At 48.8% G+C, this 14,355-nt stretch overlaps 1 pseudogene; it reads left to right on the top strand.

Moving 5' to 3' along the window:
- Positions 1–123: 123 nt before the first annotated feature.
- Pym1-ps10 (PYM homolog 1, exon junction complex associated factor, pseudogene 10) lies at positions 124–3,637 on the top strand (annotated as a pseudogene).
- Positions 3,638–14,355: the final 10,718 nt, after the last annotated feature.

Here is a 14,355-nt window from a genome sequence, read left to right as displayed (position 1 = left end):
AGTCTCCTCCCAGAGGAGGGCACCTCCCAGAATCACGTGGGCTGGGGGTGGAGCCTGCGACTCTGACAATGCTGTTCTCTCAGTGCTGTCCTCCCATCCTTCTGTTCCTCTCTTTCCCGTTCAGTGTTCTAGAATATACTTTGAGCAGCAAGGCTGAGAAGTGTCCTGTGCCCTGGCCTTGTGGCCAGCAGCAGCAGCAGGAATTCCTGCCCTTCCAATAGCCTAGAGTGACACAAAACCCCAGGGGAGCCCTGTGTGCCGTGTTCCCAATGCTTGGGGAAGGTGGGGGTTTACTCTGGCAGGAAGTGGCAGAGTTATCTCTAGGGTTGGGAGAGGCCTAGGTAAGTGGTGACGGGGTAGGACCCTGATCCGTTGTCACTGGTGACACCAATTAGGTGTCTGATCCAAGGATACAAGTTGTCTCATGGAGTCCCGTGCTGGCTGAATGTGATTCAGGTTTGCCCATGTCCTCCCTGGTCTTTGCAGGACGCCTGTGTTCTCCTTGGTGAACGCCCTGGGATCTCCCATCTTTCCCCATGGATGATGGAAGACGGAAGGGATTACATAGGGTGTCCTTGCAGAATGGAGTTCTCAGAGATACAGGAACGAGCCAGTAGGAGAGTATGGTTATGTGAGGGAGCTAACTTCAAGTCTGTCGGAACTGGGATGGATACCAGGCTGCAAGCTACGTTCATGCCCTAGGAGTTTTCCCTGCTGATTATATGGTTCAATGGCTCCCCCTGGTGTTCATGACGAGAGCTGCAGCTCATGTCTAGGCTACCCTAAGGATGGTAACCAGGCTCCCAAGGCGGTGGTGGAACTGAGCACCAGAAAAGCCCAGGTGTGTAGGTCCTTTGAGGATCCACTCAGCGTTTTGCTAGAGACTTTTATAGCAGCGAAGTGAGATTCGCTGCCATTTTGATCTGCAGTTCCACGATGACTAATGACGTTGAACCCCCTTCCCCATGTGCCTAGTAGCTCATTTGTACATCTTGTTCAGGGGCAGGAATATCCAGAACTTTGCTCTCTCTAAAATTGACTTATTATGACTTTTAAATTTTAAAGCAAAGTACATTCATTCACCAACAATAACATAGTTTAGAACTATAACCTTTAAAATAGCTCAGTGGTAGAGCGTTTGCCTAGCAAGCGCAAGGCCCTGGGTTCGGTCCCCAGCTCCAAAAAAAAAAAAAAAAAAAAAAGAAAGAAAGAAAGAAAGAAAAGGAAAAAGAAAAAGAAAAGGAAAGGAAAAAAATGGAAGCCTCTCGGTATTTGTAATTCCTGACGTGTTAATATTTACGATTCAGTTGCAGTTAAGTCAGCATCCCTTGGAATTTAAAAAAAATACATAATTATGACTATTGAAGCATACTTCTGAGTGTCTTCACTCTCTATAATTTTTATGGCTGAGATTCTTGTCTGAAAGAGTTGGTGGTGCACCACGGACCAGCAGGCAAAGAAGTTACCTCGTCACTGAATTCCCAGGGCTGCTGCCAACTCAGTCATGGAAACCACCAGCACCTTTGAGGCCACCGGGACAGACAAGTGCATGGTCTCCACACAGAGACCTGACGGGACATGGCGCAAGCAGCACAGGTTCCAAGAAGGATACGTGCCGCAAGAGGAGGAGGTCCCAGTCTGTGAAAACAAGTAAGTGAAGCTTTTCAACACTAAACCAGAACTTCCCCCCAGGGCTGAGCCCTGAGGCCACCATACCGGTCACCTCAGACCTGACAGTGGTGAAGCAGGCCTCTCCATGACAGCCAGACGCAACCTGAAGCGGAAGGAGAGGAGGAAGCAGCAGCAGGAGAAAGACGCAGAGGCCTTGAGCAGGACTCTTGATAAGGTGTCGCTGGGAGACTCAGCTCAGACGCCCAGTGCTCTCTATGGCCCCCAGGCCATCCCTCTAGCTGCCTCTGATGCATCCGACTCTGCTGCCACTACAGGGAAAGCTGAGACGATAAAGAACCTGAGGAAGAAGCTGCGACAGGCGGAGGAGCCGCAGCAATGCGTCCAGGAGGTCAGCCAGCCCAGCAGAGAGCAGCTGGAGAAGCTGGCACGGCGGAGGTTTCTGGAGGAGGAGCTGGAGGACTTAGAGTTGGGTCTGAGAGGCTTCAGGGGTAGGGGAGTGAACTGCAGAACAAACCATGCGGTGCCTTGGGGTCCAGGGAGTGTGGGCCGCAGCAGTCAGGAGGGTCACCCCCATACTGGCTCACTTCCCCCTCCTGAGGCCGACTCCATCCTCCAGGGCCTAGGCTTTCCTTCATCCCTCCCTTTCCTCTCAGCTCCTGGTTTTGAACCTTTCCCCTCCATCAGTGTTCACAAGCCGAGCGCTGACCCGGAGGTACCTCTGCTGCTGACCTGGGTGTCTTGTTGAAAAGAAAATCAGGCAGGGCGGGAGTCCGTCAGAGATCTGAGGCTAAGGGTACAAGGAGTACCCACGTTTTGGAGTCTTGGTTCCTGTTCACAGTGTTTATGAGTTACTTCTCTGACCATCCCGAACCTCTTCTCCTCCTCCTTCTTTTTTTTTTAAAGAAAGAATAAATTCAAACAGACGACAAAAAAGAAAAGGAAAAAGAAAAAAAAGCTGGTGGCACTTAGAAGAACTGTACTGTACACAAACATTCAAACAATGAAAAGCAGAACTTCAAATCCAGGCCTCCTAGTAGGGTATTAGCCCTGCACGGAGTCCCAAGCGGACATGTTACACGTCGAGAGAGCATTCAAAGGACCCACACAAAGCACAGCATAGCATGTGTGTGAGCTCATTAGGGAGCATTTTGTCTCTTTAAAATTACCTCGTCATTGCCAGGTGGTGGGCACACCTTTACCCCAGCGCTCAGGAGGCAGAGGCAGGCCGATCTCTGTGAGTCCGAGGCCAGCCCGGTCTACAGAGTGAGTTCCAGGACAGCCAGGGCTACACAGAGAAACCCTGTCTTGAAACCCACACCAAACCGAACTCCTTCATGTTCTCCTTCCTTAATGTTGTATCGCATCTCCACATATCTAATTACATACGTAATGCATACATTAGAGGCCAGGATCCACATACAAGAAAGAACATATGATTTTTTTCTTCCTGAAATTAGGTGATCTCATTTAACATGTTACCTTCTGAGTCCATCCACCTTCCTGTAAATTTTGTGGTTCGTCTTTCTGTAGAGACGAACACCGTTTCACTCTGTATGTGCGGTAGACTCGCATTGTGCATTCCTCTGCCGATGGAGATCTGGGGTGGTTCTGCTTCCTTGCTGTCTGGGATGGAGCAGCCATAACCGTGGGGTGCAGGTATGTCAACGGTAGGCTACAGGTTCTCTGGGTATATGTCCAGTGAGATGGCTGAGTTATGTGGTATTGCTAACCCTTTGAGAGACTTCCTTCCACACATCTCTGTATAACGGTTCTATTAATTCGCACACCCACCAGCAGTGAATAAATGTTGCCCTTTCTCCACATTCTCTCCAACATATCAGTTATTTCGATTACAGCTATTCTAACTGGAGTGGACTGGTCTCTCACAGTAGTTTTAATTTGTATTTCTCTGATGATTAAATATTGCTTTCCCCCCCCCTGAAATGTACCAGTTTTTTTAATTCCAAACACAAAAGCCACATCACAGTTACAATTTACAAGTGCATTTTTCTGTCCTGTAGATTGTCATTTCGGTTTGTACTTTTAATTCACAAACTCACTAACTTAGGGTTACCATTGCTGTGATGAAACACCATGATCAGAAGGGGGAGGGAAGAGTTTATTCAGCTCACACTTCCACATCCCTGTTTATCACTGGAGGAAGTCAGGACAGCAACTCAGACAGAGCCAGGCCTGGAGGCAGGAGCTGCTGCAGAGGCCATGAGGAGTGCTGCTTACTGGCTTGCTCCTCATGGCTTGCTCAGTCTGCTTTCTTATAGAACCCAGGACCACCTGCCCAGGGATGGCCCCACCCACAATGGGCTGGACGCTCCCACATCAATCACTAATTAAGACAAACCCCTACATGTTGCCTAGAGTCAGATTTTGTGGAGACATTTTCTCAATTGGGGCTCCATCCTCCCAGATGGCTCTAGCTTGTGTCAAGTTGACATAAACTTATCCACACATGCTAAGTAAGTTTGACTAGAGCATGGAGGCCAATCCTCATTCACAAGCCAACATTTGTTCTTTTTAGTATGTTCTTCTAGGATTTAAAAGCAAATTAAGCTTTCACATTTGAAGATGTTTAAAAGTATCCAGAACATGGTGTGTCCTTCTGCTTCTCGGAAAGCCTTTGGAGGTAGACCAGTTCTCTATTTTTTTCTCAAGGTTTCAAAGGAAGGGTCAGGGGAGGTGATTTTATGCTCAAGAGGGAGAGAGTCCAGGGAGAGACAACTGTGAACCAGGAGGCATCTCTGGGATGAGCTAGAAACCTAGAGTAACGGAGATTCCCAGGAACCAATGATGGTGACCCTAAGATTCCTAGCAGTGGGAGAGATGGAGCCAAAATGAGCCGCTGGGATACCGACCCAACCACAAAACCTTTGACCTACAATTGTCCTGCCTACAAGACGTGCTGGGGTAAAGGGTGGTGCAGAAAGTGACCAGCCATGGGTCCAGCTTGAGACTGATGCCATGAGAGGGAGCCCACCCTTGACACTGCCCAGAACACCAGGAGCCAGAGGTTGGATAGCCCAGAGATCAGGTAGAACTAAACACAAATGGGAGAAAAAAGAAAGAGAAAAAGAGAGCCAGTGAAATAATTTCTATTGATATTCTGCCACACAACGGCATCTAGCACCTAATTGTCTTCAGAGAGGCTGCACCCAGCAACTGATGGAAACAGATGCAGAGACTCACAGCCAATCACTAGGCAGAGCTTGGGGAATCCAGAGGAAGGGAGCGGGGGAAAGAAGGCTTGTAAGAATAAGAGAGGTCTGGGGCTGGAGAGATGGCTCAGGGGTTAAGAGCACTGACTGCTCTTCCAGAGGTCCTGAGTTCAATTCCCAGCAACCACATGGTGGCTCACAACCATCTGTAATGGGATGCTCTCTTCTGAAGTGTCTGAAGAGAACTACAGTGTACTAACATATAAATAAAATAAATAAGCTTAAAAAAAAAGAATAAGAGAGGTCAAGGTCACTACAAGAAACCCATAGGGCTCCACAGAGACTGAACTGCCCACCAGGGAGCCTGCATGGACCTGACCTAGGCTCTCTGCACATAGGTTACAGTTGTGTAGCTTGGTTTTCATGTGGAAGTCCTAACAACAGGAGCAGGGGCTGTCCCTGACTCTGTCGCCTGCCTTTGGGATCCTTTCCCCCTATGGGGGTTGCCTCATGTAGGTTAATAGGAGAGGAGGTGCCTGGTCTTACTGCAACTTCTTATGCCATAGCTGGTTGATGTCCATCAAGGCTGGCCCTTTTCTGAAGGGAAATGGAGGATGAGTGGATAGTGAGAGACAGAGGTGTGGAGGGACTAGGAGAGGAGGAGGGAGGGGAAACTGTGGTCAGGAAGTAAATTAAAACTTTAGAAAACAAAGTAGCAATCAGTGTTTAAGGTTTGTATTTTTAGGACCAACTAACATGGCAATGGATTTGCCTGCCACATTTTTCTGTATACTCCTCTGCTGGTGGCACGTGGGTCATCTCCACACTTTGCCTACTGCAGAGAAAGGGTCCATGAGTGAGAGTCTGTGCATAACTGGTTGAGCCCCTGTTAGGTCCTGAGTTGAGCTCTGAGAGGGTAGCACTGGGCTCCTAGGAGCTGCCTCAGGTGTCTCTATGGTGGCACAGCCTCCCCTACTCCGAATGCTGTGCACCCATGTGCATGTCTTATGTCATCACCAGGGCTCACATTCACCGTGTGTCCTACTTAGGGTTTCATTGCCATGAAGCGACACCATGACCAAGGCAACTCTTACAAAGGACATCATGTAACTGGGGCTGGCTTACAGGTTCAGAGGTTCAGTCCATCATCATCATGGTGGGAAGCATGGTTGCTGTGTATAATTTTTAAAAACATACTTCTGCCTTCTTGGGTGCTCTTCCCGTGCTCTTGGCTAGGCTCCGTGATCGTCCACCACGGTCTCACTCAGCTCTGCCAACAGGCAGCTAGTCATTTTTTTTTTCTGTGAGCTTCGATCAATCTCCCAGGCCCTCATGGCTAGCTTCACCAAGCCACCAGCTGGCCTCTTTCCTAAGAACGCCAAGAAATGTTCACGCTCTAGTCAGTAGCTAGTCAGTAGCTACGCCAATCCTCCAAAAACCACTTCAGCTCTCCCCTTTCTCTTCCTGCCCACGTTAGCACCGTGGACAGAAAACACTAGACAGTTTGATTATTTCAAAACTAGCCAGATATCTCAATGGCTGGGCAAAGAATTTCCTGCCTGAATCTTACCAACTAGTTCCCTCCATCCTCCTCTACCCCGTGTGTCTGCAGCTTCCTCCTCACTCCAAAGCCTGACCCGAATTTTTCTTTCTTTGAGTCCCCTCTCTTCCTTCTGTGACCCAGAAGTCCCACCTTTTCCCCTTTACCCAACAATTAGTTTCTGACTCCTTTATTGACCCAATCAAGTACCAATTAGGGATTCAACACCTCCCCCTACACATGGCAGCATCCAGGCAGACATGGTGCTAGAGAAGGAGCTGAGAGTTCTACATCTTGACACAACTGCAGCCATGAGAGGACTGGCTTCCAGGCAGCTAGGAGGAGGGTCTCAAGGCCTGCCCTCACAATGACAAACCTCCTCCAACAAGGCCACACCCCCTCTAACAAGGCCACACCTCCCAGTGGTGCCACTTCCCAGGCCAAGTATATTCAAACCACCACACCTTGAAACATTCTGTATTTTAATTTTTATTAATTATTAGCATGAGAAACACTGTGTCTTATGAATGCATTCACACATGTGTTTCATAGTCCTATGTTTGCATCCATCCACATTACCTCTTCTTATCCTCCGTGGTCTTTATGCTCGTACAATGTAGTTCTGAGTCATCAGCTTCTACTTGTGGAAAAACATTGCTTTCTCCTCCTGGCCCTTTCTACCTAACTCCCGTGTGTATTTAGTGTATATGTAGGCTTGCATGTGTGTGGACTCACATGTGTACACGTGTGTGTGTGTAGGCCTGAGATTGACACTGGATATCTTCCTCAATGACTCCCACACTTGCCCACTGACTTGGGTCTGAACCCACAGCTTGCCCTGTTGGCAAGTCTAGCCAGCCAGTTTGCTCTGGGTTTTGCTGTCTCTGCTTCTCACGGTCCAGTCCGGCCACTATGCCTGTGGAGCAAGGGCATTACCCTTGGGGCCACCCCATTCACCATTTCACTTAATGGCCACTTCGCATCCTGCAACTGTGACGCGGGGTGGGGACCCGCAGAGCTGGTCTCCTCACCTACCAGCCAACCCACCCACTGTGCTGCCTGAGGAACTGTTCTGTGTCCTGGAACTGTGGCCCCAGGTAAGAATAGCCAAGAGCAAGTTACTTGCCCACCACATTCTACCTATGGTGTGGTGTACAGACTGCATACGCTATTGGATATTGACCCCATAAAGATACCCGTAGAGCCCATAAAGATGTCCATAAAGATATGCCATCAGGTGGTTTCCCCGGGACCATCTGGCACCTTATTCCACTAACCCTAGATAGGAGCCCAAAGCCTTGTTTCCATCCCAGCCACCTCCACCTGAGACGTGTGTGGCTTCTTGTACCCTGCCCTCATGGAGGCCTGGCCATCCCAACAGTGGTCCCTGTCCCTGCCATCCTAAGCCTACACAGTCTGGAGAGCCCTTCACAGACTTCTGAAGACCAGCGGCAAGGATCTTCTAACTCTGTGAAGCTTTCCTCCTATTCTCTTACCCTCGCTCTCCCTTCTCTCTGCACCCCCACAATGTTCCTGCCAGCCTCCCCCCTCTCCTCTCTCCTCCTCCTCTTCCTCCTCTTCCTCTCCCTCCTCCCCCTTCTTCCTTCCCTCCTCCTCTCCCTTTCCCTCCTCCTCCTTCACTCCTGCTCTCTCCCTCTCCCCCCCATCTTTCTCTGTCTCTACCCCTTAACTCCCCTCCCTATTCCCTAAAGAAACTCTATTTCATTCTATATCCATCATATAACTGGTGCCTGTGGGGGGGGGTGTCTCAGCATGGGCCCAGAGAGGCACCCTCTTCTACCTCACCATACCGTGCCTCTACCAAACATAACCTGGTTCATTCTTTTTTTTATAAAACACAACATCAATGGCCTCTTCTAGGCTCTGCAAGCACCAAGCATTCAGGCAGTGAACTTCTGTACCTTCAGACAACGTACTCAAACACATAAAATAAAAAGAATCTGCAAAAACAGTTCAGATGCACTAGGCATGAGAGCTCACACCTGTAATCCTAGTACTGGGGGCAGCAGTCCTCCTCAGCTACATTGTGAGTTCGAAACCACCCTAGACTCCAGGGGCTGTGGGAGGGGTGGGGGGAATAGGGAGGAGGAGAATGACTGGTTATTAATCTTGATTTGACTGCAAAACACCTCGATTCATAAAGAACCACCCTCTAGGTGGGTCTGTGAGGGTGCCTGTAGCTCAGTAAGATTCCAAAGGATCAAAATCTTGACAGAAGTTTGGCTCCTCCCGAGCTGTGGAAGGATTACCAGAAGCGAGTTACTGGAAGGGGCGTGTCTTGGGGGGCCAGTTCTGGGGTTGGATTCTTCCTCTCCTCGAAAGGAGTGGGAGCAATAAGTAATTCTGCTAGGTTTCTCTCTACAAATTTGAGGCCAGTCTGCTGGTCTATAATAGTGAGTTCCAGGAGAGCCAGAGCTATTTAATAAATAGTAAGACCCCTGTCTCAAAGGGGGGGAGGGGGCAGGACGATTTGATTTTCATTTGTGAGAGACAACATTCGAGACTGTCTTTCTGAGCCTGGCATGTTTGCTTAACACAGTGCCTTTTGCTGCAAGTGGCAGGATTCCATGGATCTCCACGCTGAATAGTAAATACTTCACATTCATGTGGGTTCCTTGCTGCTGGGGCATGTGGGTATCTCTGCCTGGTGGTTTCAGTACATAGATCTGGGGTTGTACAGGATGGAGGACTTGAGGTATATCCAGCAGTGGGGTGCTGTCTTAGCGTGTGCGGCCTGAGTTGCGGGGTCATGGGGGAAGCTCCTGGAAGACCGGTAAGCTTCAGCTGTTAGCATGGGCAACATGGCCTTTCAGGATGAAGACCTCTTGCTGAGTCGTGATTTTAGGCTCTTTCAAGTCCAAGTGCGGAACGCACAAGAGTCAGGGTCATAGGTTGAGGTCAGGGCTAGGCCAAGACAGGGTCAGGAAGCAGTCACGAGGGGATATTATGGTCTAGCTCAGAATGATTTGCTAAGGGCTGACAACGGCTCGTGGATTAAAGGTGTTGCCAGCAGGCTTGATGATCTGAGTGTAAGCCCTGGGATTCATACAGTGTAAGGAGGAACCAAACTGAAACCATTTTGAGTAAAACTTCCATTTCAGATAGGGGTCAAATAAAGTATACATTCCCAAGACCTCTCTGGGCGACTGGCACCCTGGTTGGCAAGTTAACACGTGAATGCTAGGCACGTCACATGTTCAGTTGAACAACCCCACCAGTGAGAACAGGATAAGTGTGCATGCTCCTATGAAAGTCCCCTGTCCCTAAATCCGGATTGGTGGGATAACTTGGCACAGGTGTATGCAGATTTTAGGCCTAAAGTGTATGTGCCATTTTGGCTTAGGGTCCAAGCTTCTGGCTGAAGCCCTCGAGTCTGTTCTGTGGCCCTGATCAATCAGTACTAGCCAGAGGACAATACATTTTTCCATCTTCTTAAGTACTAAGATGAATCCTCAAAGGCACGGGCAGCTCCCGAGTTTGTGCTGTTGCCCTGACTGGTCAGTTTTTGCTGCCTAATTAAAAAAAAAAATCTTGCTTTGCAGGACTCTGTGACTTCTGGGGTTGCTTTGGGATTTTTAGACCAAAACCAAACCAAACCAAACCAAACCAAAAACAGAAACCACAGAAAGCAAAGGAGAGTGAGAAGTGTAGCTCATTGGTGGGGTATGTGCAAACCTATGTTCAATCCTGGTGTGTGTATGTGAATGTGTGTGTACATGAGTGTATATGTGTGTATATGAGTGTATGTGTGTGTATATGAGTGTATGTGTGTGTATATGAGTGTATGTGTGTGTATATAAGTGTATGTGTATGTATGTGAATATGTGTGTACATGAGTGTATGTGTGTGTATATGAGTGTATGTGTGTGTATATGAGTGTATGTGTGTGTATATGAGTGTATGTGTGTGTATATGAGTGTATGTGGGTGTATGTGAATGTGTGTATATATGAGTGTACGTGTGTGTATGTGAATGTGTGTGTATGTGAGTGTGTGTGGGTGTGTATGTGAGTGTGAGTGGGTGTGTATGTGAGTGTGAGTGGGTGTGTATGTGAGTGTGAGTGTGTATGTGTGTGCATGTGTTATGTATGTGAGTGTGTGTGTTAGTGTGTGTATGTGTGAGTTTACAAATGTGTATGTGTGTATGTTTTTAGTGTGTATGTATATGTGTGTATATGTGTATGTATGTTTGTGTGTGTATGTGAGTGTGTGCATATGTATAAACTGTTAAGCTAGTTCATGATTCGGCAAATAAATCAAATCTACACCTTGATATTTTTCCTCTGAGAGTAGCCCAGTGTTTATTAATTTATGGGTTAGGTCTTTGCAATAGATTTCTCTCATCCTGCAATCTGGTTATGCAAGTACAGTGGGGCAAACTCTGCCTTCCTGCAAGAGGAAATCAGAGCTTGTTGGCCCTGAAGTAGATCAGATGTTGACATCAGACTAGAGACTAGACAACACACAGGCTACACAGAGGATGAACAGATCCGACCACCCCTGAAATGAACCTCGGCGCCTCCCACCAAACTCTTCCCACTGAGACTGTGAAGTAGTCTTGTAACTAACTCTTGGCCAACTGTGTTTGGAAACCAGTGACAGACAGACAGTTGTGCTAGTGCACTTCTGTAAGTCCAGCTATGGAAGGCTGAGGCAGGAGGACCTCAAAGTAGGGGCCGTCCTAGATACATAGTAAGACAGTGTGAGCAGTGGTGGGGGCACATATATGGGAAACACAGCACATTTTTAGCAGTGCCCCTTAGAAGCTCCAGCAGGAGCATCACAGTGCTGAACTGTGGGTTTTAGAGAAATATCTATGCTTCCTGAAAGACCAGTTTATCTAGAAAGTAGTTCCTGGCTGTGACTGGGCCCGCTGGAAACAGTGTCCCAGACTACAAGACACCAAGGGTATCATGACTGGGCCTGAACACAAAGCCCTGGCATTGTGTACACACGGCAGGATCGCTCCAGGGGCAAGACGCTAGGGCATTAGACAGTAGCAACCGGAGAGCTCAGGTGATGCCTACCACGTGTCTCGGAGTCAATGGCAGCTGTTCCTGATGCTCCTTCCTCTACCCCGTCTACAGGCACCCAGGGATGGAAGTTGCTTTTGGCTCAGTGGAGGCCGGAAGAGAGATGTAGGGAAGTCCTTTCAAGAAGGCAGAAGTTTGGGAGCCCAAGCAGGACCTCATGCCCACATAGGTGGGCACTGCTGCTGAGCTGAATGACTGAGGATTTGAGGAGAATAAACATATAAATGGGAACAGAGAGGGACTTGGAATGTCCATCCGGAGGTGGACACAGCATGGGAGCCAGTGTGTCCCTCATGGGCATGTGCTAGAGAGGAGGCCCTCCGAGCTGAACAGACATGGTCAGTTAACAGCTTCCAGAGCTGTGAGAAGGCACACCACCAGACAAGGGGCCGTCTTTAGCCACACTGCATCGACTCTCAAAAAGGAGCTGTCCCAGAACTCATCCAGGCTACTCTTCTGGGAGAGCATTAAAGAGGCTCTCTGGGTAGCATGGAGGAAAACACCCCAAGACCACAATCTGGCCACTGAAGAGTTGTGCTGAGGACTAGACACTGGGTCTCTTAGCCTTCCCAGAATGATCCCCTCTGCCCCTATGAGTCTCAAGGTCTTCTTTGGAAATGGCATGACTTTTCCCCTAGCCAGATAGGCTTGGGTTTGAAGTCCTACCTGGTCAGTCAGAGTCATGTCATTATTTTGGGAGCTCTGACCAGGGGATAGATGATACCAACTCCCAAGGGGCACCTCCACAGTCCTTGTGTTAGCTTCCTCTGGCTGCCATAACAAAATTCCACAGACGAGGCAGCTTAAAAACCAACGTTCTCACACGGCCGGGGACTGAGAATCTAAGACTGCCTGCTGCCTTCTGTATCTTCGCCACGCATCTGCCACGCCTCACTCTCCTTTCTTGCAGAAAGGGACCAGATCACACTGAGCAAAAGAAGGACCATCTCTTTTTTCTTTTTCTGTTTTCTTTCTCTCTTTTAGATGCAAACTTAAATTGTATTTTCATTTATTCGCGTGTTCGGTCATGCATGTGCTGTAGGGGGCAACTCACTGGGATCTCTTGTCACCTTCTGTATGTAGGTCCCAGGAATCGAACTCAGGCCTTCGAACTTGGTGACTTTTACCCACAGCTCTGTTTTGCTGGCCCCATTTTTTTTTTTTTTTTTGTTTGCTTGTTTGTTTCCCTTTTAACTAAGGGATTGACTCTGAAAGCCTTCTGCATGTTAAGGGAGCACTCTGTCGATGAGCTGTTGCGGTAAAATTAATTAAATTTTCTTTTAACCCACACGGGTGTCTTCACCATAGGGCCACATGGCATCTGTGGGATATTTTCATCTCAGTCAACAATGCGTCTCACCCGCTAAGCTCCATCCCATATCACACTGCCGACGGCTACTCTCTGAGCCCAGCAACAATCTGTCTACCCACCTAGTTCACTCTATTGTGGCTGTGCACAGAGGGGCCTCACGTGGGGCCTTACGTAGGGATTATAGACACAGAGGGACAGGCACAAGCAGGAAGATTGAGATGGTGACCAGTGCCAAGTTTGAAACTAGGGAAAACCCAGAGGGAAAGTACTTCCTCTCCAGATCAGTAAGGAAGTCAGGAGAAGTGTTTTGTGACATCGTTGTCTCTAAGGAAGAAATGTTTAAAGCACCATGCAGGTGCTCAGGAGTCTGGATCAAAACTCTAGGCAAATACCCAGTGCAAGTTGCGACAGGATCTGGCCTTCTCATAGCCCCTTTGCCAACAGGGAAGGGGGGAAAGAAGGCAAAAAAGCCAGACTCTGGGCTGAGGACCTAGAGCTGAGTCTAGATTGAGTATAACTGACCTGCAAATTAATTTTTTTTCAGTAAAGTATTACAGTTTTTATTTGCAAAAGTTGAAAATGCTCATATCAGTTACCAGCTCAGAACCTGGGTTCCCATGGGATCCACTGCAGAAAATGAGTCTGTCACTTCTTGCCAGATTTGGGGGCCTTTTCTAGGCCTTGGATGTATTTTCCAGGGAGCCGATACTCTTCAAGCAATAGCTGGCGGAGGTGGTGGATCTGGACCTGCACCTGCAGACTGTCTTTGGTCCCAGGGGCAGGAGAGATGATGGTGCTGGCCTGACATTGCTGTTGGAGAATGGTGGCCACTGAGCATGGATCTAGACCATAGGTCTCCAAGTTCCGGACCACAGTCACCTTTTTATTATAAGTCTTCAGTACAAGGGTGATATCAATTGGACAGAGTTTCCCTTTCTTTCTAATGGGTTCCTGGCCAGGAAATGTCACTTGGTAGGCAGGCTGCAGATTTTTCAAACACCTGGTCAGGAGAGAGTCCCACGGAAGCTTCATGACCACGTGCTGCTCATTTTTTTCTAAGATACAGTCACATAAGATGGGATCCAACTTCACCAGATTCCTGTTGTCTGCATCCACCAGGTTGTTTCTCTTGGCATAGTCAGTGATGATCCTTCGGACCTCACTGCCCTCAAGGGTGGGTGGTCCTCTTCTTGTGGCCAGACTCCAGGAAGAGCTGGGTCATGTTGGTGGGGACGCAGTAGAGGGATTTTATATCTGGAGGGAGATAGGGCATTTCTCTGCTACCTTCCTGGACAGTCTGGAAAGCCTGACCTGCAAATTCTTGAGCAAGCCCCTGGCTGCAGCTTCTGGCCCCTCGAAGACAAAGACCTGGCAGGTGCACTGTCTTTGCACCTGTCATACAGGCCTGTCTTCATGAGTCCAGCTGTGCCCACTTGTAAAAGGTCAACACAGCTGGGCTTGCTGACCATGGTTCCTCCCCTGCCAGGACCACCCGCTGGGGGGCGGGGCAAGCAGAGAGGGCAAGGGAGCCCTCACTCAAGTCTGCGGCCCAGTCTCCCAACAGGTGCATGCAATCCTGCCCTAACTGCGTGTGCCCTTGGGGACAGGCCAGAAGCACAGAGGTTGGGAAAGATTAGGGAGGGGCTTC

This window comes from Rattus norvegicus, chromosome 1 (genome assembly GCF_036323735.1).
Source record: "Rattus norvegicus strain BN/NHsdMcwi chromosome 1, GRCr8, whole genome shotgun sequence".
NCBI classification, from domain to species: Eukaryota; Metazoa; Chordata; class Mammalia; order Rodentia; family Muridae; genus Rattus; species Rattus norvegicus.
Note: the sequence above shows the minus strand (reverse complement) of the source record. Positions and strands in the feature narration are given on the sequence as shown.